This window comes from Aedes albopictus, chromosome 3 (genome assembly GCF_035046485.1).
Source record: "Aedes albopictus strain Foshan chromosome 3, AalbF5, whole genome shotgun sequence".
Classification (NCBI taxonomy): Eukaryota; Metazoa; Arthropoda; class Insecta; order Diptera; family Culicidae; genus Aedes; species Aedes albopictus.
The window spans coordinates 12,719,605-12,742,846 of record NC_085138.1 but is presented as its reverse complement, the minus strand read 5'-3'; the positions used below and the strand labels follow the sequence as shown (position 1 = coordinate 12,742,846).

General features: G+C 38.0%; 1 protein-coding gene across 1 annotated transcript in view; it reads right to left on the bottom strand.

Moving 5' to 3' along the window:
• The window catches only part of LOC109426721 (gustatory receptor 23a-like), a 32,693-nt gene that overhangs the window by 4,351 nt on the left and 5,100 nt on the right, over positions 1-23,242 (bottom strand). The gene's annotated exons all lie outside the window — the stretch shown is intronic.

Below are 23,242 nucleotides of genomic sequence, written 5' to 3'. Positions count from 1 at the left end.
CAAATGAATAATAAAGAATGCGAGCAGTAGCTCGCTCGCTTTTTACGCTCGACTGTTAACAGAACAACAAGTCTTTCTTTTTACCCTAAATCTATCACGAACTGTACTGCCGTTCTACGCATAATTGTCCCATGTTGATTTGGATTCCATATCAACATGGGACAATTATGCATAGGACGGCAGTGTAGTGTAAGCAACTGAAGTTACATTAACTTTAAAACGTGTATTTAACAGCCTTGAAACGTCTTCAATCGTATCCGAAGTCCTCTGAAGCTCGTCACTTACGCCGGACGTGTTCTCTATTCTTCCACTCTGTATCAGTATCATACCAAAACCGTGTTAAATCATGTGCGCGGCGCGAGAAAACGTTCTGGTTATCGATATTAGTGTCCTCCCGGCTCGTCCCAGCGTTGGGACAGTGAAACAGTTTTTGGAGAATCAAATTAATCTCCAGTATGCGGACGTGAAAAGCATCCAGTTGCATAACACACGCAACTGTGTGCTGGTCGAAATGGCCAACAAAGAAATCGCTTTGCGGTATCAACTGGAGCACAATTGGAAGCGAACAATTGTTGCTGCCAGTACAGATTTCAAAATACCCGTTTATGTGGATGGCGATGCAGTGACCGTAAGAGTTCACGACCTCCCATCCTCGGTGAGCAATGCGACCGTTAGGGAGCATATGATGAAATTCGGGGAAGTAATTTCTATCAGGAATGAAACCTGGAGACAATACTTTCCCGGCGTTCCCAATGGCGTCAGAGTGCTTCGCATGAATGTCTTTCGTGATATACCGTATCTCATTACGATCGGCACTGATGATACGACGGTTTCATACACCAACCAACCGAGATTGTCCCGACCGTGTAGAAACACAGCACATCAGTGCAACAAAGAATTATCCGGAGTAACAGAAGCAGCAGCAACAGTACCAGCGACTACAAGTTCCGAAAACGTAAACGGGCTGTTTAGTGAGGACGACTTTCCACCATTGGCGGTGGGTACCAGTGCCGAGGAACGAAAACAAAACGACGAATGGACGGACGATGACGAAGACGACAACGAAAACGTATCGAGCTCATCTACCGACTGTGACGAGAGTACAAACAAACGACGGCGTTCGAACAAAGCTGCTGTGAGCGAAGCAAAGAAAATTTGTGCGGACCAGTGTTCCCCAAACACGGCCCATGTGGATGTTATCGACTCTCCATCGAGAGGAAAAAGTGTATCTTTTAAAATTAAAAGTGGAAAAGTTTGTAACTCTATTTATAATAGGAAATGATTGTTGGCTCTGTAAAGCTGAGTACGGCGAGTGAGCCTTAAATAAACGAATTGGAAAAAAAAAGTCCTCTGAAGCTTACCTGATAGAAACGCTTCTGAAACCTACTGAAGCGGTTTTAAATATAATGGGAACCAGACCTACAGGGGATGGCCAAAATGTTTGGGATAGGCAACTTTTTTTCTCTCAAAAAAAAGTTCAACATGCTATAACTTGTCATAGAGTGCATCAAAAAATCTCAAATTTTGACTGTTTGTCAACCTATTATATGTGCATCATTGGTACAAATTTGGGCTCGATTGAATATTTTTTCGCGAAGTTAGAACCGTTTGGGTAAAACACTATTTTTTAGACAACTCATTTTTGAGCTGTCATATCTCGGAAACCAGTGAACCGAATTGAATAAAAATTTGAACGCACACTAACAATATACAAATGCTTCACAAACTATTAAAACATAGATACTTTTCGAACGTTGAAAAAAGTTATCATGGATTGACACTTTTTGGATTTTTCTCGAAAAAATGTAATTTTTTTACGTCAATGTCAATAAATTTTAGTGTTGATGTCCAAAGATTTTCAACTTCTGTTCTCAAGTTTTCTTTAATCAGATATATTAGAGCCTATTTCGATTAAAGGAAGAACACATTTTGTAATTTTTGTGTGGTATTGTAAATTTGACTCATTTTCCTCTATATGGGTAAAAATTTCAACCCGGTATAATTTAATTCGCCGTGAGAAAATATTACATTTTATAATGTTGTATTAAGGATCAATATATTGTTGATAAACGTTAAAAAATTCATTTAATTCGGTTCACTGGTTTCCGAGATATGACAGCTCAAAAATGAGTTGTCTAAAAAATAGTGTTTTACTCGATCGGTTCTAACTTCGCGAAAAATTATTCAATCGAGCCCAAATTTGTACCAATGATGCACATATAACAGGTTGATAAACAGTCAAAATTTGAGATTTTTTGATGCACTCTATGAAAAGTTACAGCATGTTGAATTTTTTTGTGGGAGACAAAAAGTTGCCTATCCCAAACATTTTGGCCACCCCCTGTATATCACTTGAATATAGAGCGAATCAGATCTGAATCATGTGAATATGAAGGTAATGGATCATTTCAATATGATGTGAATCAGACCTGAACTAATTGAATATGAAGTGATTCAGACCTGAATCGCTTGAATATGGAGTGAATCAGACCAAAATTATTTAAATATAACGTAAACCAGACCTGAATCACATAAAAATGAAATGAATTATATCTGCATCACTTGAGTATGATGTGAATTAGATCTGAATCACTTCAATATCGAGTGCATTAGATCTGAATCACTTGAACATGAATCGAACCTAAATGCTCACCACTAACACTCAACCCCCTAACGACAGAATTGCGAACCACACTGCTTGTCTTCATGATGTCAAAGACCTTCTTAGCAACTTAGCAACTGCCTAAGACTTGAATATTCTATCGTGAGATAGACCTGTTCGAACAAGTTTGTGTTTATGTTAACATGCTCCAGTTGACGAGCTAAACTGCTTGCCTTTATAAAGCAAAAGACTTTCTAGACAACTTCGAACTTTCTATTTTGTTGGGATCGTGAGATAAAGCTGGTTACAAATGCTCATTTGCATCACCTAGTAGCAGAATTGCGAACTAAACTGCTTGTCTTTATGGAGCGAACGATCTTCAGAACAACTTTGCCGAAGATTTGAACTTTCTATCTTATCGGGGTCGCGTGATAGAGCTGGATAAAAATGCTCATATTTACATGTTCACTAGCGTCACCTAGCGGCGAATCAAACTTTTAGGTCCACGACCTTCTGAACAACATTGCTGAAGGCGGCTGTATCTTTGCAGATTATCAGCATTTTGAGATATAGCAGCATGAATTATCAGGTGCATTCAGGTGATGCTGAACTTTTTGAGGGGTGATGCAATATTCAACTGAATGTTGCAATACCTTTTCAAGTGAGTCCGTACTTATGACGGGCAGTGCATGTTCTACTGGTAAATGTATTCCTGATCGTCATTTGAGCATTTGTACTGCTCCGGAAAAAAAAACAAGCTCGTGAAAAGGATCCTCAGTTTGATAACATATTGTCAGGCTATTTCAGGCAATGATAAACACAAAGTCAAACAAACCGTTCCCTAACAGGGATATCAAAATGTGGACGGCTTATATGAGATCTTGAATCAGGTGGCCCAATTAGGACTAGTATTGCCAAACAAAAACAAGCTATGAACACAAAAACGAAACTGTGAACTAACAGGCGAACTGCCAAATAAAATACTATTCCAGGATTGACTGAAGACCAAAACCAATGAATGAAACCTCGTCATCCTGGGATTAGATCTCTAATCATGATCATTAGAGATGTTATTCGTCTGCTGGGGTTTTTTTTTTCTTTTGTTGTGCTGTGTCATTTTGTCGTATTTTATTTTAATATTGTAATGTTTCAGTGTCGTGATATGTTAATAAATTGTTTCTCTCCTATTTTTATAACAATGTGTATTTTTATTTGACATAGGAATTACTGAACTGGTCTGATATTCAATATGTACAAGTTTGTGTTAAATTAATAGACGTTGAAATTTCTGCATTGTAAAGTTATTGTTTTAACTAAAAAATCATGTCAAAATATGAAGTTAGTATCTCAAGACTGGGACCTTATATCCTTGGAGATCGCAGCAGTCCGCGAACGCGTGCGGATGTAAATTTTTTTCGCTGTAAATTTTTTCGTTTCCGCGAGTTTTCGATTTATGATTATTTGAGCTAATATTGGAATGTATTTTAACTTCCTGGAGTTTTAGTTTAAACAGTATGTTTTCCTGGACTTCACGAAACGGCAGACAGAAGAAAATAAATAGCAAAAAGTGTTTCCTGAGCATTTGAACCCGGTGCAAGTGGTGTGAGGGACGTATGGTTATTTCTTTAGTGCAGCTGCAATTACGTTGAGCGGAGTGGGGTCGAAAAAGTTCATTTCTAATCTTTCTGGGTTCGATGGGGGTTCCATTGGCCGTTCTTTGTTGGAAATTTGAGGTGCTTCACTCTGCTGGTAGTGCTGGTCAAGTTGTGAAAGTGTGTATGCGTGCGCGCTATAACTCCTGCTCCTGTTGATGATCCTCTCTCTCTCTTCTTGGCGTAACGTCCTCACTGGGACAAAGCCTGCTTCTCAGCTTAGTGTTCTATGAGCACTTCCACAGTTTTTAACTGAGAGCTTCCTCTGCCAATGACCATTTTGCATGTGTATATCGTGTGGCAGGCACGAAGATACTCTATGCCCAAGGAAGTCAAGGAAATTTCCTTTACGAAAAGATCCTGGACCGACCGGGAATCGAACCCGTCACCCTCAGCATGGTCATGCTGAATACCCGTGCGTTTACCGCCTCGGCTATATGGGCCCTTATGCCTGTTGATGATGTTGGTACATATTTATGTTTGGAGCGTTGCAGATCAATTGCACGCAAAGTGAGAAAATGCATTCGTGTGTTTTGTGTTTCAACTCTGACTTTTCCAGGGGAGACTCCGGCACTGTCGGTTGACTGATTTTGGTGGAAACAGACTTTTAAATCATCAAGTAGTGCTCACGTGTAAATGAGGGGCAGTGAGTGTTATTGTTGAGAAACTGGTTCGCGTGTGATTTGGCTGGTAGAGACTTCTATGACCAGTTCATCTCAATGTTGTTCTCTGGCGGAGGTGACGATAAATCGTTTGGCGTACGACTAGCAATGGAGCAATAGGAGGATGCATACCTGATTTGGTGAGTTCGTTTTATGCTGGAGAAATGGAGAAATGCCTGTGCCCCAACCCAGGAGAAGACGCCAACTATAGCGGAGTGTGCATCAACCTTCTTAGCAGCATCACTCCCAACGAGTCTATGTTCAAACACAATTCCCCTGAAAATGAAACGGTTGGTACGGTTGTCCCCGTTTCTTCTTTCATTCAATTCAAAAAGGTTTGTCAATCATGTTATTCATAAGTGGATAACCTGATTGCCTTAAGTTTTTGAATTATCTTCCAACCCATTAGTCTGCACGGTGGGCCTGGCCATTTTAACCCTCTACTTCCCATGGTTGATCTAGAGCACCATCGATTTTCGACGAACTCCGGACAAACGGAATTAGATGAATATGATGTAATCATTTTTAGAATATGGTTATAACCTCATAAGGTTAACCCAACTACTACCTACTTGTTTCAATAGTTTAACTATTGATAAACAATCAAAAACCTATTGATTTACAACCAAAATTTTTTTCATTGATTTCGAAAAATTTTGCCAATTTGCAATAACTTTTGTTCTACCACTTTTTTCGGAAACGCTTTTTTGGCATAGATATAGCCGTTCAAAGTCGTGGGAAGGAAAGGGTTAATATTTGTGTCACATCATCTCTGATATGCTGCAAGTATTAATTCTGACAAGAAAATATCGGAAGAAAATTTGATATTTCCAGGATGCTTTTCAATACTGGCTGTGCAAGCACTAGATTAGATTAGACTGGGACCTTATATCCTTGAGATACTAATTTCAAATTTTGTCATAATGTTTTCAGCTAGAACAATCAAGCAGACTTAAGTTCCCTAAAATTGTATGAGGACTTACATCTATTTTTTTTTTCGACGAAAAAAGAACCGATTCAAATTAACTTTTTTTGTGCATAAGCTGGCGCTCACTGCATTTACGAAGTGCACGATCAGTATATGTACCTGTCTCGGTCATAATTATTCCAATGCACAACTAGGGTTAAACCGATGATTTTAGGACCCTAAAGGGCCAAAAAACGTTTTCAAAATTTCGATATCTCTACACAATTCAATCATCGGTTTCATTAGAAATGGGTGGAAGAAAAATCATGATTTTTGAGCCCCTACAAAAAAATTTGAGAAGTTTGGGCCGCTTACCCTTAAGATACGGGTTTCAAATTTTGACAAGATCTTTTTTAGTTAGAAGAGTAATTTTCCAATGTAGAATTTTAAATAACTCTAATTACACTAAATCCTTTTTTACACGACTTTTTTTACGCGATTTTATTTTGCACGATTTTTTTACGCGGTTTTGGTTATTTACGGAGGGCAAATCGCGTAAAAAAAGATTTCCCTTTGATTTTTTTACGCGATTTCACGAAGTTACGCGAACTTTTTTTACACGATCTTTTTTTTGCGCGGACGCATCCATCGCGTAAAAAAAGGATTTAGTGAATTGCCAAATAAGGGACGGCCTATCATACACTTACCTTACGTTGTCATCTGAAATTGCACGGAAACAATCAAGTAACTCGTCATTGTGGCTATCGACTGAAAATAGGTATGAAATGTTTTGAATGACTCATTTGTTATCTTCAACTTATTGTACCGCGTATAACAGTGAAAAATCAATCGCAAAGAATCCTTCGACAGTAATTTTACAGCTTCTATGTAACAGTTCTAAACTGAGAGATTCAAGCTAGAGAAATACATAAACATTACTGTTTGTAAATTGCATTGTCAGCAGAACCACCATACTTTTATATCGAACTGCCCACTGTGTTTCTGTCGTGTGATTTGATCGATGATTTGGCCAGTTTTTTCACCCTGTAAATAGCAAAATCAAGTTATCTTCCCTCATATTGTCCATACCGTTCATACAAACACACCCGTTTGGTAAAAAGCATTGCACTAGCCGTCAGATAGTAGAACTGAAACGAGTGAAAAACTGCCAGGAAACTAACCATACCGTACGTCCCAACCGACGGTGGTTGCCCGCGGCGTAACTCAACAACAGTGGAAACGTATGCTATGAAAATGCCCTGGATTATCACGCCAAAGTTCTTCAAGATGAGCGTTATCAAGGAAATGTTATGCAACTGCATGAACTTTAGAACTGTCCTATTCACTTTGTCGTGTAACACCATCAGATGACACATTTCCTCCATGATCTCACTGTACAGGTGGTTCAACCTCCAGAAATGATCGTGTTGCTCGAGAACTTTCAGCTGCTGATGCAATATATCAATTCTTCGGTTGATGAGCCGAAAATAGTGTCCACCTAAATAGGCGGCAGCTACGAACAAATTCGTCGTACAGGCATTCAAGCTGTAGCTGAACAAGTAAGACAACGCTTCAGCGAGTAACGATAGCTGTTTCCGCTGGAAAGCCTGCATCGCTCGTATGGTGGCTGCTCCAATCGCACTCGTCCCGTCGATGAAGACCATTTTAAAAAAGAAACGAGAGAAGATTTTCTGATCGAAACCTTCCGCACAGTTCGTCCGCAGGGAATACCACAGTTTGAGGCATTGATTTAGCAGAACTCGGAATCGGGATACGTGTATAAGAACAGACACGTACGTTCCAATGGTCCCAACGTAGGAAGTGGCCATGCTGGTTATCAACATGAATATATTGTACTGGGGATGGGCTATCAGTACGTATTTCACGGTCGCCACATTGGAGTACCCGATGGCGATTGCATAGATCAGCAGGAACGCCGTATTGTAGGCGAACCACAGAGTAGATGATTTGAAGACACGTTTGGAGGCGTAGTATCGATATGGAAACAATCCAAGTACGCGAAGGATCTGCACAAAAAACTTGAGCGTGAATTTGAACAGGAAACTATTCAGTTGCTTCATGGTCAGGGAATGGCTTAGTAGTGACCCGGATAGTAAGGTAAAAATATGGAGACGAATGATCGAAAGGAGTAATTTGTGGCACAATTTGGTGAACCTATACTTATTTCTTCTTGTGGACAATTTGATGAGACCAATTGAAACAAAACAATGCTCATTATCATAATTTATCTTAATTTAATTACGTTGCCTCTATATCATGCGCATACATTTGGATTTTTTTTTATTTCCACATAATTATAATATGACCTACTTTTCCGTACCAGTTCATTATTTATCGTATTTCAAGCCTAACTTTACCAAACACCATATGTAACATACACACTAAGATTTTTTCGCCGAATCTCGGCAAATAATTTGCCGAGATTGGCACCGCCGAGTGCTCGGCAATCATCTCAGCAAAAAATGAATTTACCGGGATCTCGGCAATTGCAAAACTGGTAGCTGTCACTTTTTTGCCGAGATTCTCAGTAAACCAAATTACTGAATCTCGGCATTTTTTTATTTGTTTTGATTGCGTTTAGAAAAAAATAAGAAAAAGAACATGAACAATATTAGCACAGACAAACAGACGTAACACTCTGATAATTCGCATCGTACACCGATTTAACGGCCGATTTAAAAATTTGATAGTTGGCTAACTGACCACCCGTGGCGCTTGCATCGCTTTTGCTCGAGTTTGACGTTTGCCCACTACCGCCACCTAGTTGATGGTCGGCCAAACTCAGTCCTTTTAGCATTGGGCGAACATGTTTCTGTGACTATAATTTGATTCAAAAAATGTTCGAAGTGTTACGTCTGTTTGTCTGTGATATTAGATCCAATGAAAAAGTAAGAAAATCAAAATGTTTCATCATATTTATTGCTTGACTAAGGTATAAATTGTGAAATTTATTGTTTTATTGCCACTGTATCACACCGGAATTCGTCATCATTGTCCAAAGGTTTCAGGTCGAACACTACATGCACCAGGCCTCTCAAAACAACTTCTTTTATTCTGCAATAAAAAAAATCAGATTAAAACATTCACCTACTTACGTATAAATAATTTCTTCCTTTCTTACAATTTCCCGTTTTCCTTTAACTAGTTGGTAAAGGCAGCCGTATATTTCCGCGAATAAACTTAGTGAAAATCTTGGCGAAGACACATTTGATTCTGCCACTTCAAGTTCTGCAGAATTTGGTTCCGATGATGTAATCGAAATTGACAGCTATATTTATTATTGAAATTCGGCAATGCATGGAATAAATGCCGAGATCTCGGTAAAGAACATTACTGATTTCAGCATTTTCTTTGTTTACTGATTTTCTCAGCAAATAGTTCTGTCAAACTTTGCAACTTGAAGATTGTTGAAGATTGAAATTTGTTTGGTAAATCTCAGTAAAGCTGTTTCGATTGCCGAAATATCGGCAAAATCGTACGTTGCCGTTCAAGATCAGCAAAATTTTCTGCCGAGCTCAAGAATCAAATTTGAGTGTGTATGTAAACAAAAAAAAAAGATTTTACATGAGGCGCAGAATTTGGTTAACGACTACTTGTATCAATCATCTTTAGGGATGATTTGAAAAAAAATACCCGAATTTTTCACGTTTCTAAAATGCTCAAGGTATGAGTTGCTATGGAAACAGCGAACTACCCCTTCGATTTTCTCCGTTCGTGAATTTTGTTAGATACGGTGAATGGTAAAGTTAGGCTTGATTTATCCTCCCCGGGTAGACGTGAATATCATAATCATATCTCAAAACGATCAAATTTTGATGTCATATCTTAATATGATATTGATGAGATATTCAAAAAGTTGCCAAATATCTGATTTCAAAATTGGTACTTAATTTGATCTTCAGAAAGCCTTGTGCCCTAGGCTGTATAAATGTCGAAATTTCTCAACATTGCGCATGAAAACTAACTTTCGTGTATATTTTCATTCTGCATTGTCCTCAACTTTTGTACCTCTTCAGGCGATAGGGAATGAATAAATTACGTAACGCTTGCGTGGAATAGGGAATACAGCCTAGCGTTACGACCCATACAAACGAGTTGGAGTTTCCATTAAAAAAACGCATCATTGATGCCCTCAGATCCTAATGAACCAACCACTGCCAACTACCGTGTTGGCTTACGTTGCAAGAAATGGTGAAAACAATAATACAGTTACCCAAAGTTTTGCTCAAACAGCATTAAATCTGAGACTCTCAGCATTAAATTAGGCAAGGAATCATGATAGCCACGCTTTTTGTATCATTTCATTGCAGAAATGGAATGACCTTCTCATTATACAAAAAATCAGCTCATTACTACAATCTATTACTTCACTGATTGCGTCCTAATTGTGGAAATGTGTCCTGTTTTGGGCGCAAAATAAACCAAACATGTTTCTATACATGTCGTTTTTGAAGTTTGAATTACTACCTTTGTAACCATTCGTAGCTTAGGCATAAAATGTGGAATCATCTAGAGAAAAGTGCTCTTTCAGTTTAGGAAAATTTGCAATTCTAAATTGAACTTTTATTCATTTTTTTTCCATGCTATCGCTTCAAGGTGCTCGTACACGCTTTGCCCAGATGCCAAATATTTGCCAATTTCGACAGATAAATTTTGGCTAGCTGTTTGGCTCTGTTTGTCACTATTCGTTTTTTTTTCCGAGAGTAACAAATGCTTTTGTTTGCCCGGTACACCTAGGTCAAAATTTAACTGTCAAAAGTGGTCAAATATTTGGCATTGGTCAAAGAGTGTCTTACTAGCTTCAGTTAGCAAATTTTGGGTTGAAACTGTACTAACATTCTGCAACCGACATTTTCATGTGCAACATCTAGAAATCGAAAGATCTAAAAATTACTGCTCAAGATCAAAATTAGTTCTTTCACACACTCATCTACAACATGGTGCGACCAAACCAACACAACTACATTAGCCGCAAACACCTTGGAAAAAGTAGAACTTGATGCTCTTGTTACCTTCTACTTTCAAATATGAGTCGTAATGCAGTGGTAATGTCACTGATCATAAACCACAAGGTCACAAGTTCGATTCTGTTCGCGGCCATATTTCTTTTTCTTTTTTATTCCAATCCATCTGTCAGATCATTTGGGCCCAGATATTAGTTTAATCTTATATTATTTAAATGGATATTATCATGTTCTTCCCCATACTAATTTTTGGTCTTATTTTTGATCTTTAATCTCTTATGTCGAACAAACCAATAGCTAATTATGATCTAGAGTACTTCATTGAGTAATATCTAATGATGATATTGATTTGATTTTTTCTTCAATTCGGGTCGGCAAGTCTCGTTGGATAAATGTACGACTCGTGCTGAAAAATCAACTTTTTGCAACTCCTTACATAAACAACTATTATTACTAACATTAGGCATACACGCTCAGAAAACCGTTCTGATAAACGTGAACAAACAAACGCAAATATGAGAACAAGCAAATATACACCGTGAACTGGAACTAGTTCCAGCTGTCAATATGGGCGTTCTAGAAAACGTGAAATCTAGTTCACGGTGTACATTTCTTATTGTTGTTATCGTTGCTATGCATAGTTCCCGTTTGTTCCCGTTGCCGTGATTGGGAGTGCACGTATATCGGAACGGATTTTTTTGCGTGTAAATGAACTATTTATGGTCCCATAAATAAAAACCTGAAATAATCCACCTATGGTGAACAGAACCCTTCTTACACTTATCAAAATTATTCTTGTATTATTCGTATGTTTGATTGTGATTTTTGGTCATTCAAGAAAATATTGTAGATTTGGCATTAAGTTGATTGCTTTCCATAATAGAATCATCGACCATGGGCTTAACTACCAGAAATGCCAGACAAAATCTCCTAGAATCTTGTATGGAATGTTTAAACAATAGCGATCAACGATCAACGATCAAATCTGACTATACATGTCAATGGTTGCTACTCCGTGATTGATCTGAGCTGGTTCCAATTGCACTGAGATCCAAATGAATAAAGGCTGGGACACTCCACTTATTCTCAAAGTGCAATTTAAGCAGCTCATACATTTTGGATCAATAACGGCGCCGGCCACGTCCTTATAGTCAGTTGGGAAGGGAAAGGAATGTTAGAATGTGATGGTTGTTGCTACTAGAGTACTCTGCGTCCCCACAACCCACACGGACTGGGGTATTTGTTAGATGGAAAGGATGGGAGATCTGGGAGTCACCGTTGGGTCGGTGATGCGATCCATGGATTGGGGGTTATTTATAGTGTTCGTAAGGTGATACATTGTGTGGTGAATAAGGTCAAGCGGCACAGCACGCTTTGGTTGCATAACTTGTAGGCGTTATATTCACTGTGCTGTGAGTGGAAGTTGGAAGGGAGGGAAACGACTTTTTCCAATTCGTTTCTGGTTCTAGCGATGGTTATGAACATATGAATATACATGAGTTGTATATGTAGAGAAGAAAGAGAGAGAAAGTGGATAGAAAGATACATAGAAAGTAGGATGAAAGGGACGGGCCAGGGATTGAACCCATGACCTTCTGCATATGAATCAGAAGCGGTAGCCACTAGACCACCAAGCCCGTCGATGTGTGTATGGAATGTTTAAACAATAGCTTACATATTCTGGAATATTGTATCTCTTGTTAATTGCCAATCGATTAATACATGGATAAGAAAATCATCGAGATACACTTTGTCAAATATTCTTTATCAGTTGAATCAGTTAAATAAATTAGAAACAGACGTCTCACTCCGCTCGCTTCCTATCGATCACCTTTTTAATGGTTGATTCAAATTTTCGGTAGTAGGTCGATTGATCACTCGCTGCGCTGGCGTCGTTTCTGCTTCTGTTTGACGTTTGCTCACTACTGGCACCTAGTGGTTGCCCGGCCAAGCACAGTACGTTTAGCATTGGGCAATTATGTTTTGATGACAATGTTTTTCAATGAAACTTGTTCTATAAGTTACGTTATTTATACAATTCTTATGGTATATAAAAAGGATAAAAATAGCCGGGGCCCGTGGCGTAGTGGCCACACGTTCACTTCATAAGTGGATGGTCATGTCAAGAAAAGACTGTGGTATTTATATATTGTTGAATAATCTTCAATTGGACCTGGAGCCATTTGCATTATCATTTGTAGCTCATGTAAGACAGCAAGCAAATCTATCTATCCCTTTGTGCCAAGGGAATTCAGTAAACTTATACTGGGTTCCAGGTCACTGTGGCATTGAAGGGAATGAAATGGCAGACGAGCTTGCTAAAAATGGTTCCAATTTACAGTTTGCTGGCCCAGAACCATTCTGTGGTATATCAAACTGTACAATTAAAATGGATCTGAAACGCTGGGCTGAGCAGAGGGTGATATCCAATTGGATGGATGTCAAAAATTGCAATCAGTCAAAACGATTTATAACACCAAATGCTTATAAAACCAAAAAGCTCTTAGAGCTCAACAAGAGAGCTCTATGTACATACACTGGCCTAGTAACTGGACACTGCCCGAGCAGGTATCACTTGAAAAATATAGGCCATATTCTGTCGTTTCTGTAATATGGAACGTGAAACCTCGGAACATCTGCTTTGCAGTTGTGGTGCTTTATACACGCGCAGGCAAAGATTTCTAAATAGTGGTTGCTTGCAACCCAGTGAGATCTGGTCTGCAAAACCTGGGAAGGTCTTGGAGTTTATCAATTCCATTGCACCTGACTGGGAGACGACGCGTCGTGGCAGTAGCTGATTACTTGACACATGGTAATTAGCTGGCTAGATGCGAATATCAAAACGGGACATGCCACAAAAGTTCAGCCTATTGGACGCAGTGGCTTAATTTCCCCAACAGGGGAGGAAAAAAAAAAAAAAATCTTATATATGAAAATGGATTCCTGTCTGTCTGTCTGTCTGACCGTTATGGATTCGAAAGCTACTGGACCGATCGTTGTGAAATTTTGTTTGTGGGTATTTTTGGCGCCGGGGAGGGTTCTTAGCTTGGTGTGAGACCTCTGGTGATGATTACTCTCAAATACTCTTCAAAAGAAATCTCGGTAACTAAATTTCCAATCAAAATAATATTCAATACAATTGTACGATGATGTTGTAGCTTTCATTTGATGCTAAGAACAACCAAATCGGTTGATAGACGGCTGCGAAATTTTTTATGAGACATTTTGTCAAAAATCTCTCAAAAGAGTAAATTTTATAACTCCTAAGTACTCCTCGAAAGATATCTCGGAAACAAAATGTCCAAACGGAATGAAATTCAATAGCATATTACTAGGATGCTGCAGCTTTCATTTGGTGATGAGAGACCTCAAATCGATTGACACACGGCTGGTCAATTTATTATGAAGCATTTTTCAAAGACCTCTTAAAAAGTTAAGTTGTATCACTCCAAAGTACTCCTCGATAGATATCTCGGTTACAAAATGTCCAATCGGAATGAAATTCAATAGCGTTCTTCTAGGATGCAGTAGCTTTCGTTTGGGGCATTAAGAACCCAAATCGGTTGGTAGACGGCTGAGAAATTTATGGTGATACACTTTGTCAAAAATCTCTAAAATAATAAAGTTGCCCAAGCAACCAAAAGTTCGGATAAAATAGCATGTTTGGGCTTAATCAGCTATTCGAAGGAAGATGAAAAGCATTCTATTCAGCTCACTTTTCAAGTAATTAACCGAACTTGAGTTCACAAAAAGTATACTTGTGTCGCTGAAAGGAAAGCTATTCAGCTTAAAAATAAACTTCGAAAAAATGAAAAAAAAATGTGTTTAGTCCTCAAAATAATTTATTATTAAGAAACCTTAGCTCATGTGGAATCCAAATTGACTAATACCTTGAAATAATTTTTGATGGTTTTTACTTACTGAGATTTGAACTCGGGTTCTCCTCGTTGAAAGTCGGTGCCTAACCACTACTCCATGTATGTGTTGTTAGGCACTTGGGATTTTACTCAATGTGCTGACATCATATAGTAGAGCTCAATCAGGTTCGCGTGTGAACTTTCTCTGAACTTGGAATACTTTTTGAAGTCGAAAGTTCGAAAGAAGTTCACGTGGAACTTCTTGTAAACTTACACAGTTTGACATTTTCAGTTTGTTGTGGTTCGCAGTGGAAAGCAATTAATTAGGGCCAGTGTATCGACTTTAAGAAAAGATTATAAGTTTTCAGCTTGGTTTCCAGTGACTACGATTGCGTTGATAACCGGTGCGCTGCAGCGTCAAGTGAGAAGGGTGTGAAAACATCCAGCAAAGCTGGAAAATTTTTGTGCGCAGCCAATAAACCCCCGGCGGAATCCTGGGGAAACAGTTGTCCGCTGCGGTGGCAGCCTTTGAGCCACACAATACGGATCCTTTGCGTTGATTACAAGTAAGTACGTTGGAATATTATAGTGGAACAATGTGTACTTGTGAAATTAACACAAGCTATGGCTGCTGGGCTCGATATCCGAATGATTTAATTGAATGAGAACTTCTCCCCGGCCCCGCTGTCGCCGAAGTTCAAGTGAAGTTCACTTTTGGTACGGTTAATATTTATCCGAACTTTGAGTAGTAAGTTCAAAACAAGTTCGAAACAAGTTCGGAACGGATGATTTCAAGTTGTTGGAATATGTCCAAATGAACTATATTTGAATTTTAAAGGCACACAAAAGTTCAACATGAGTTCGGTTAATATTTGATTGAACTCTGTTTTAAAGTTCAACATAAGTTCTTTTTGAACCTTTTTTCGACTTTAATGTCGTTTTGAAGAGAAGTCAAAAGCTTGTACATGTACTTCCAAGTTCATAAACAATACAAGAGTAACTTTTTGGAGAATCAAGTTCAACGAAACCGGAATTGAACCAAACTTGAACTTCTGAGTTCGTTCTTCAAGTGGAATCCGAACTTTTGGTTGCTTGGGTTGTACTACTCCCTAGCACTCTTTGAAAGATATCTCGGTAACCGAACGTCCAATCAAAATAAAATTCAATAGCGTTCTACTAGGATGTAGTAGCTTTCATTTGCTTCCAAGAGAACTCAAATCGGTCAACAGACGGCTGAGAACCGTGAGTGACATTTTTTTGTAACATACATACATACACACACACATACACACACACACACACACACACACACACACACACACACACACACACACACACACACACACACACACACACACACACACACACACACACACACACACACACACACACACACACACACACACACACACACACACACACACACACACACACACACACACACACACGCACATACAGACATTTGCTCAATTCGTCGAGCTGAGTTGATTGGTATATGTGACTCGGCCCTGCGGGCCTCGGATCGAAAGTCGGTTTTCCAAGCGGTATCTATACCCTTCTTATGGGTGTAAGAAGGGTAAAAAAAAGAAATAGCAATTAATTATATTAAACTGCATCGTTACATTTACTAGCCTTCTGAAAACAGACGTTTTAAATCAAAACACAAATTTAACAGGCTCATCAATGTGAGGCTACAATAAGTCGTGGTCGCCATATGACGATGAAAAAAAAATGCTCTCTTACGAAACAAAACTACATTATTATCATGGCGATGAGGTCTTGTGAGAGCAATTTTCAAACTGTATAAAATTAAATTTGTTTTCTGGTCACCTAAGCCAAGCGAGGCAATTTGAGATCAATTTGCCGACAAACGGAGACAAGTCGCCCATTGGTCGAAAATGACATTTGCCACAATCAGATCACTGAGAGGCAGTTTGTTGTTGGTTTGACCACGTTGCTAGTTTGTAGGTTTAGCATTTGACGCCAATATTCAAAAATCATTGTATTTTTTTGCAATTTATCGTCTTAAATGTTCTGCGTGCAAATTTCAGTGGTCACATCCTATTCTAAGGTTAGTGTGAATGAATCGACGTGGCTTCAATAATTCACTGTAATATTACAGTAGACCTCTGATAACTGCAATATGTATACTTTCAATTTCATTATTTAAGGGTGTCCCGGTTATCTCATAATAAAAACCTTCAGCCAAAAATAAATCAAAGTCCAAAATTTCATCTAACGACATTCTTCGCCTGGCATTACATGTGGTTGTGTATTGTGTGGCAAGCACAATGTACCTAATAAAAAAAAAATCTCGATCGGAATCAGAACGATCCCACCGTCTCCGGTTCGACCTCATATAAAACTAACCATACTTGTGAACATTCTCTAAAGGTTCAGGAGTACTTTTTAAGAGTTTTATAGACAGCAGTTTTGCAATGAGTGTTTGAAGAAATAGATGAAAGAAGATAAATCACTCAGTTTTCAGCAATACTTTTTTTTAATTAATCAAGATATGTTGTTGAAATTTTCAAAACATCTTCTCACGGGTTTTGAAGAAGTTGTCATTGGTGCAATCGTCATCATCGAAATTCCGAGAATTCTCGTTAAAAACTAAAAAAAATCGGTGAAACTGTATTTTTCGGATTGATCATCCCAAGGAGCAGTATCTCCAATATTTAATTGCAAAAATCAATGTTTTCCAATCCTTGGTCGCGGGTCATGTGAATTTCTCAAGAATGTGATTTTTAAATAATTTTCAGATTGTTCGTTTCCAATATGGTGTCACGGCCCACGCAAATTTCTCAAACAATGAAAGTGCTAGAAAGAAATTCAAATGCGCTTCGGATTATTCATCTCAAGGAGGAGTACAGTCGGAACCCGCTCGTTGAGCCACAACCTCCACCCAACCAACGAATTCGATTCGCTAGTTGGGTGAAGTGACAGCAGCACAAGGGGCGTGCGCATTGTTTTTTTTTTATAATTTTCAGGTTGGAAGCAAAAAGGAAAATTTTTCAATTTGTTTCACATTTAGAGCAAAACTGATACGTTTTGCAAGATACATATATGGCCAATGCGAGAAATAATTATTTTCACCCATTTTTAGTCGGTGAAGTGAAAATATAGAAGTTTATGAAACCACCCGGACCAAAAGCAAGCACAAAACGCTTTCAATGATCGACAAAATAAAGATTACCGATGTTTTGCATTTGTTTCGAAGTAATTGTACATATTCTTTTTTTTTAAAGAAATATGAAATAGAAATTCTTTTCGATTATCAGTAAAGTTTAAGAAACCAAAAACTCATTAGCTCGCCCCTCGGAATTGCAGATTGGTTGTCATTTTCAGTTTGACATTGAATTATGACATCCAGGTACTTTTTAGTTGGCTGACAGCTCAACTAACGGGGCCCCAACTAAAAAGTCACCCAACTATTAAGCCCCCAACCAGCGAGTCATGACTGTATCATCAATCTAGATGCATTGCAAAGATTAGTGGTTCCCAATCCATGGTTACGGTCCACGTGAAATCCTCAAGAACCTAAAGTATGGGGATGAAATAAGAATATTTTCCCGATTTTGCGCTTGTTACAAAATAGTTATGCTGCAAAGCTTAGTGGTTCTTAGAGGCATTTCAGGAAGTCTCCAGGAGACATCAGAGCATTTCAGAGGGTCTCAGGGGCGTTTTAGTGGGCTGGCGGTTGACGGTTCAGCGGATCTCAGGAGATGGGATCCCCGATGGCATAAGGGATGTTGACAATAACCTCAAAAATCAGGCCAAACATTTCAATTAGTCCTATCTGCATTTGAGAGGCTCTCTTTGTTCACTTTCTCTGTCAATTATTGCAATGTAATGGTACACTTTTCAACTTTGTAGTACAAATTAAAAGACGATTGTTTTGACCATCGTTCAATGCAAGGAGACAATCATAATACAAATAAACAGGTGAGATATTAACGAAAGAGAGGGAACCCAAAGAGAACCTCTCTTCTGCAGATAGGACCTTCAGACATGTTTGGCCTGAAATAGTTTAATGCAACTTTTAATTAATTTTATTTTTGGAGATACTGTATAAGTCCTTGAAATAAGAAATGGCTATGTTGAAATAGCTATGTTGAAATGTTGTTATGTTGGCTATGTTGAAATAAGAAATGGCTATAATGTTCGAAAATTGTTAACTTTTTTGTGCAAATATATTAATCTCCAGAATGCTCATGATATAGGCAAATTATTTATTTTTAAGAAAAATCTCCACTGCATTTTAGCGCAATTCTCAAAAATGAAAAAAGGCCATTTTTGAGGAACCCCTTTTTTCTGTGCTCCTTCAAATCATGTTTACGCCAATAAAAAATACATAAAATGAAAAATTGGCATTTTTTAAATTGGGTATGTTTTTTTAATTTATGGACGAATAAGTTAGAGCACAAAATTTATAACCTTTCAAGATATTAAAGGCAGAACTTCAAGGTTTGAAAAAATTGACGTTTTTTGGAGTGAACCATTATGTAGATATTGGAGATTTTTCTATAGAAAATATTAATTTTGAAAGTCGGTTTTGAAGGATATGTGATGTGTACATAACTGTTAACAAGCATCAATATTTTCCAGATTTGTTATCGTACAAACATTATTCGCTACCGATTTTTGAAATGTTGACAAATCTTAACAAAATTTCATATTGTGCAGATTTTTATTTTGTGAGGTGTATTCATTTAACCATATTTTGGATAATACTAAACATTTTCCCATTTTTTTCAAGCTGTTGTAACTATATTGTGAATATTCTTAGAAGAAATAAAAAGACCAACCCAGCTTCGAGATGGAGCATCCTGAACATTTTCAAATACTTTCCGATACACTCCTTACGGGTGATCTCAGTAACGTTGCAGAGTGGCTCCGATAGTTTCAGAGGCGTTTTTGGGAGCCTCAGGGAGGTTTCAAAGGGTCTCAGAAAAGATTCAGAGGGTCTCAAGAGGGATTTCAGAAGGCCTCCAGAGGGTCTCAGGGGAACTCAGGAGGGTCCCAGAAGGCATTTCAGGGGGCAACAGGCAAAAGAATATCACAAATGCCGTTTTTTACTAAAAAGTATGTTTCGGTAGGGATAAAAAACTCATTTGTGTTAACAGAATTTATGGAAGCCTAATATTTTGCTCAAGGAAGACTCAGAGTTATTTTCAGCTCATAAAATTATCAACGTTTGATTGCTTCGATATTCATGCACAGGACAAAATCACGGATTTGATGAACAAATTGAAATTTGAATTATGAAAAGAAAACCAGTGGGACTATCTCCGTCCCCTGAAGGCACAGAACTATGCTCGATTCCACTGATGTTTGTTCCTAAACTTTCTTTGATATCTTTTTATAATTCAAATCTCAATTTGTTCATCAAACGCGTGTTAGTGTTGTGTGCATGAAAGTCAAAGCAATCAAATGGCTATATTTCCATTGTAAATCTATGATAGTGACTAGGAACGATGGAAATTCGCAATATCAAATAACAGGGGTTGAACAAAATGTTTGGGATAGGCAGTTTTTTTTTTCTCTTACAAAAAAGTTCAACGAGCTGTAACTTTTCATAGAGTGCATCAAAACATCTCAAATTTTGATTGTTTGTCAACCTATTATATATGCATCATTGGTACAAATTTGAGTTCGATTGGTTGATCTTTCGCGAAGCAATAATCGTTCTCGTAAAACAATATTTATCAGACAACTATTTTTTGAACTGATATATCTCGGAAACCAATGAACCGAATTAAATGAAATTTTTAACGTTTAGCAACAATATATTGATACTTTATACAATAACCCGTCCCGTAACGCATGTAGATCACCTTAGAACGGTGCGTTACGGTGTAAGATCTACCACATCGCATCGATTGCATGAAATTTTAATCTTGCTATTTATTTTACTGCCTAAAGTGGTAGCATACCAGATTTGATGTATTTTTGTAATGTTTTAATTTATGTTTTGTTTTTAACTGCCAATAGACCTAACCCGTAACGTGGGTAGATCACCTTGGAATGGTGCGTTACGGCGTAAGATCTACCATACCATACCAAATTTGGATCTTGCTATTTTCCAGTCTGGTTAATTTGAATTCAGAATCAAGATTTGGTTTACTTTTTTACTGTTTTTTTTTTGTTTATTAATTGTTTTTTATTCTTGTGAACGTATCAGCATTTAATACTATTTTATATTTTAGATTTACAAGCAGCGATCAAAACGGCGAAGCATCTCTTTTTTTAGAATGATCAAAATTACCGTACGATTCAGTAGCAAGTAGAGCCGAGTTTCGTAATTTCGCGTGTTTTTGTTCAACTTGTAGATAATTTCAATTCGGTAAAATCCATTTTTTAAAGATTTTAGACCCAGTGAACAATTGATGAGCAATTGTTGCTAATACCATCCCGAATGCAATATTCTGGTATAATGTAGGTAAATATCGCGTCAGAACCTACCGTGGCAAGCGCGGGTAAGAAAACACTCGATGCACATACTTGATCAGTATCCTACACGGAGAGATGAAACTACCCAAAAGTGAGTTCTTCCCACCCAACTTCGGGGTTGCGTGCGTCAAGCCAATTTTGAGTTGATGGAATCGATGTTTTTGTTAGGTTGTTCCCGCTTGCTTCCATGTGAAAAAAAAAATACCTAATTTTAAGTTTTTTCCACTCAACCGAAATTTTGACTAGGTTGTATTCACTCAAATTTGAGTACTGTGCTAGAAACTCAGTTTTGGCTTGACGCACGGAACTGCAAAAGTTGGGCTGTTTCTCTCTTCACTCTCTGACAACAGCAGAAAGAGCGCATGAAAAGGGAGATGAAAAAGAACTCAAAATTGAGTTTAAAAGTACCTAATTTTGAGTTTTTCAGTTTCTCCGTGTACGATTCCTTTTCTTATTTTTTTTCTCGAATATCGCGACGGAATAAATCACGTTCAGCAAAAGAAAGTAAATGCGGTTAGAAACCTTTGTCGCGAATGAGTTGGAAACACCGAAGTTCCGATTGGTCGTTCATCGCGTTCAGTTCATTTCTGTGTGCAATGCGCTAAAGGTTTCTGCTCTCTAGTGGAGTGAAAACGCGCAATATTTTAATTCTCGCATAATTGTTGTGCGTCGCGGGTAATGCCGATTGATCTATTGTCAGATCGCTTCACCAACCATAGGTGACTGCTAGACTGACAATGTACCCTACCCTACTAACAAAGATTCTTCCTAAGGCAATCGGGGAGACACTGAGATTTTCGGTCTTCATAACGGTTGTCTTACTAACACTCCCTCCCATCCTCGATGACCGTAAAGACGTGGCCGGCGCCGTTATTGACCTTAACAAAGTTGGGAGTTTTCGAACTGTGCACATTGAGAATAGTAAGCTAATCCCAAGCCCTATTCATCGGTTCTCTGTGCAATTTCGATTGCTCCGGTCAATCACGGAGTAGCAACTACGAAGTGTCCGGTCATCTATGCTCATGCTCAATATATTGATACTTTATACCATAATATTTTGTGATATTTTATGTCGTATTTTCTCACGGCCAATAAAGTTATACCAGTTTGACATTTTCTCCCATATACATAATACAATAATACATAATACAACCCAAGTAACCACGGTGATGAAGCCTTACTGCATGCAGATATACGATGTATTTAGTGCAATCATTACTTTACATGCAAACTTAAGGTTGATTTAAAGTGGAAGTGGGCAATTATAGAATCAAATTAAGATTATACTGGTATAATCTTAGAGCAGTCACATAATTGCCCATTTCCACTTTAAATCAACTTTAAGTTTGCATATAAAGTAAAGATTGCTCCGTATATCTGCATGCAATAAGGCTTCAGCATCGTGGTTACTTGGGAACAGGGCGCAAAATTTTCGAGCAGACGAGTCGAAGTTCACCGTGCGGCAATTTTCATTCACTTGCCTGCATATTCATATTCAGCTGCTCGATACTCGTTTGTCAACTGAATGAAAGTAAATGAATATTTGTAAACATCTTACAAAGTGTTAAATTGCTGATAAAATATTAACGTTTCGATTGCATTTAACGGTGATTTACACAGATCTTTCCCCATTTGATTGTTGTGGAGTGTTCTTGGAAGGAATCATAGCCATAAACGTAGGTAATTATGAAGATGTTTCTCGATCGGCTTCATATTCAATGACTACGAATTGACTGACTGTATGAAGAGGGAGAGCGAAAATGAATTTGATTGTTTTGAATATTCAGTGCATAATCATTCAAATTTGTGCTGTTTTCAGTCAATGACTATGAACATTTTGCGCCCTGCTTGGGAATGTCAATTTATCATAACTTTTATCAACGTTCAAAAAGTACTTACTTTAAAAAAAGTAGCTCTTGTACAGATTGCTTTTTGTGTGGTGTGTTCAATCAACCATATTTTCACAAATACTAAAAACATAGCAAATTTCTCCAGGCTGTTCTAAACTTGACTATATTGTCTAGATTTGATGAAAGAACCAAAATGGAAAGACCAACCATGCTTGGAGATAGAACATCCTGAACATTTTTAACTAATTTCCGATACACTCCTCATGAGGATGAG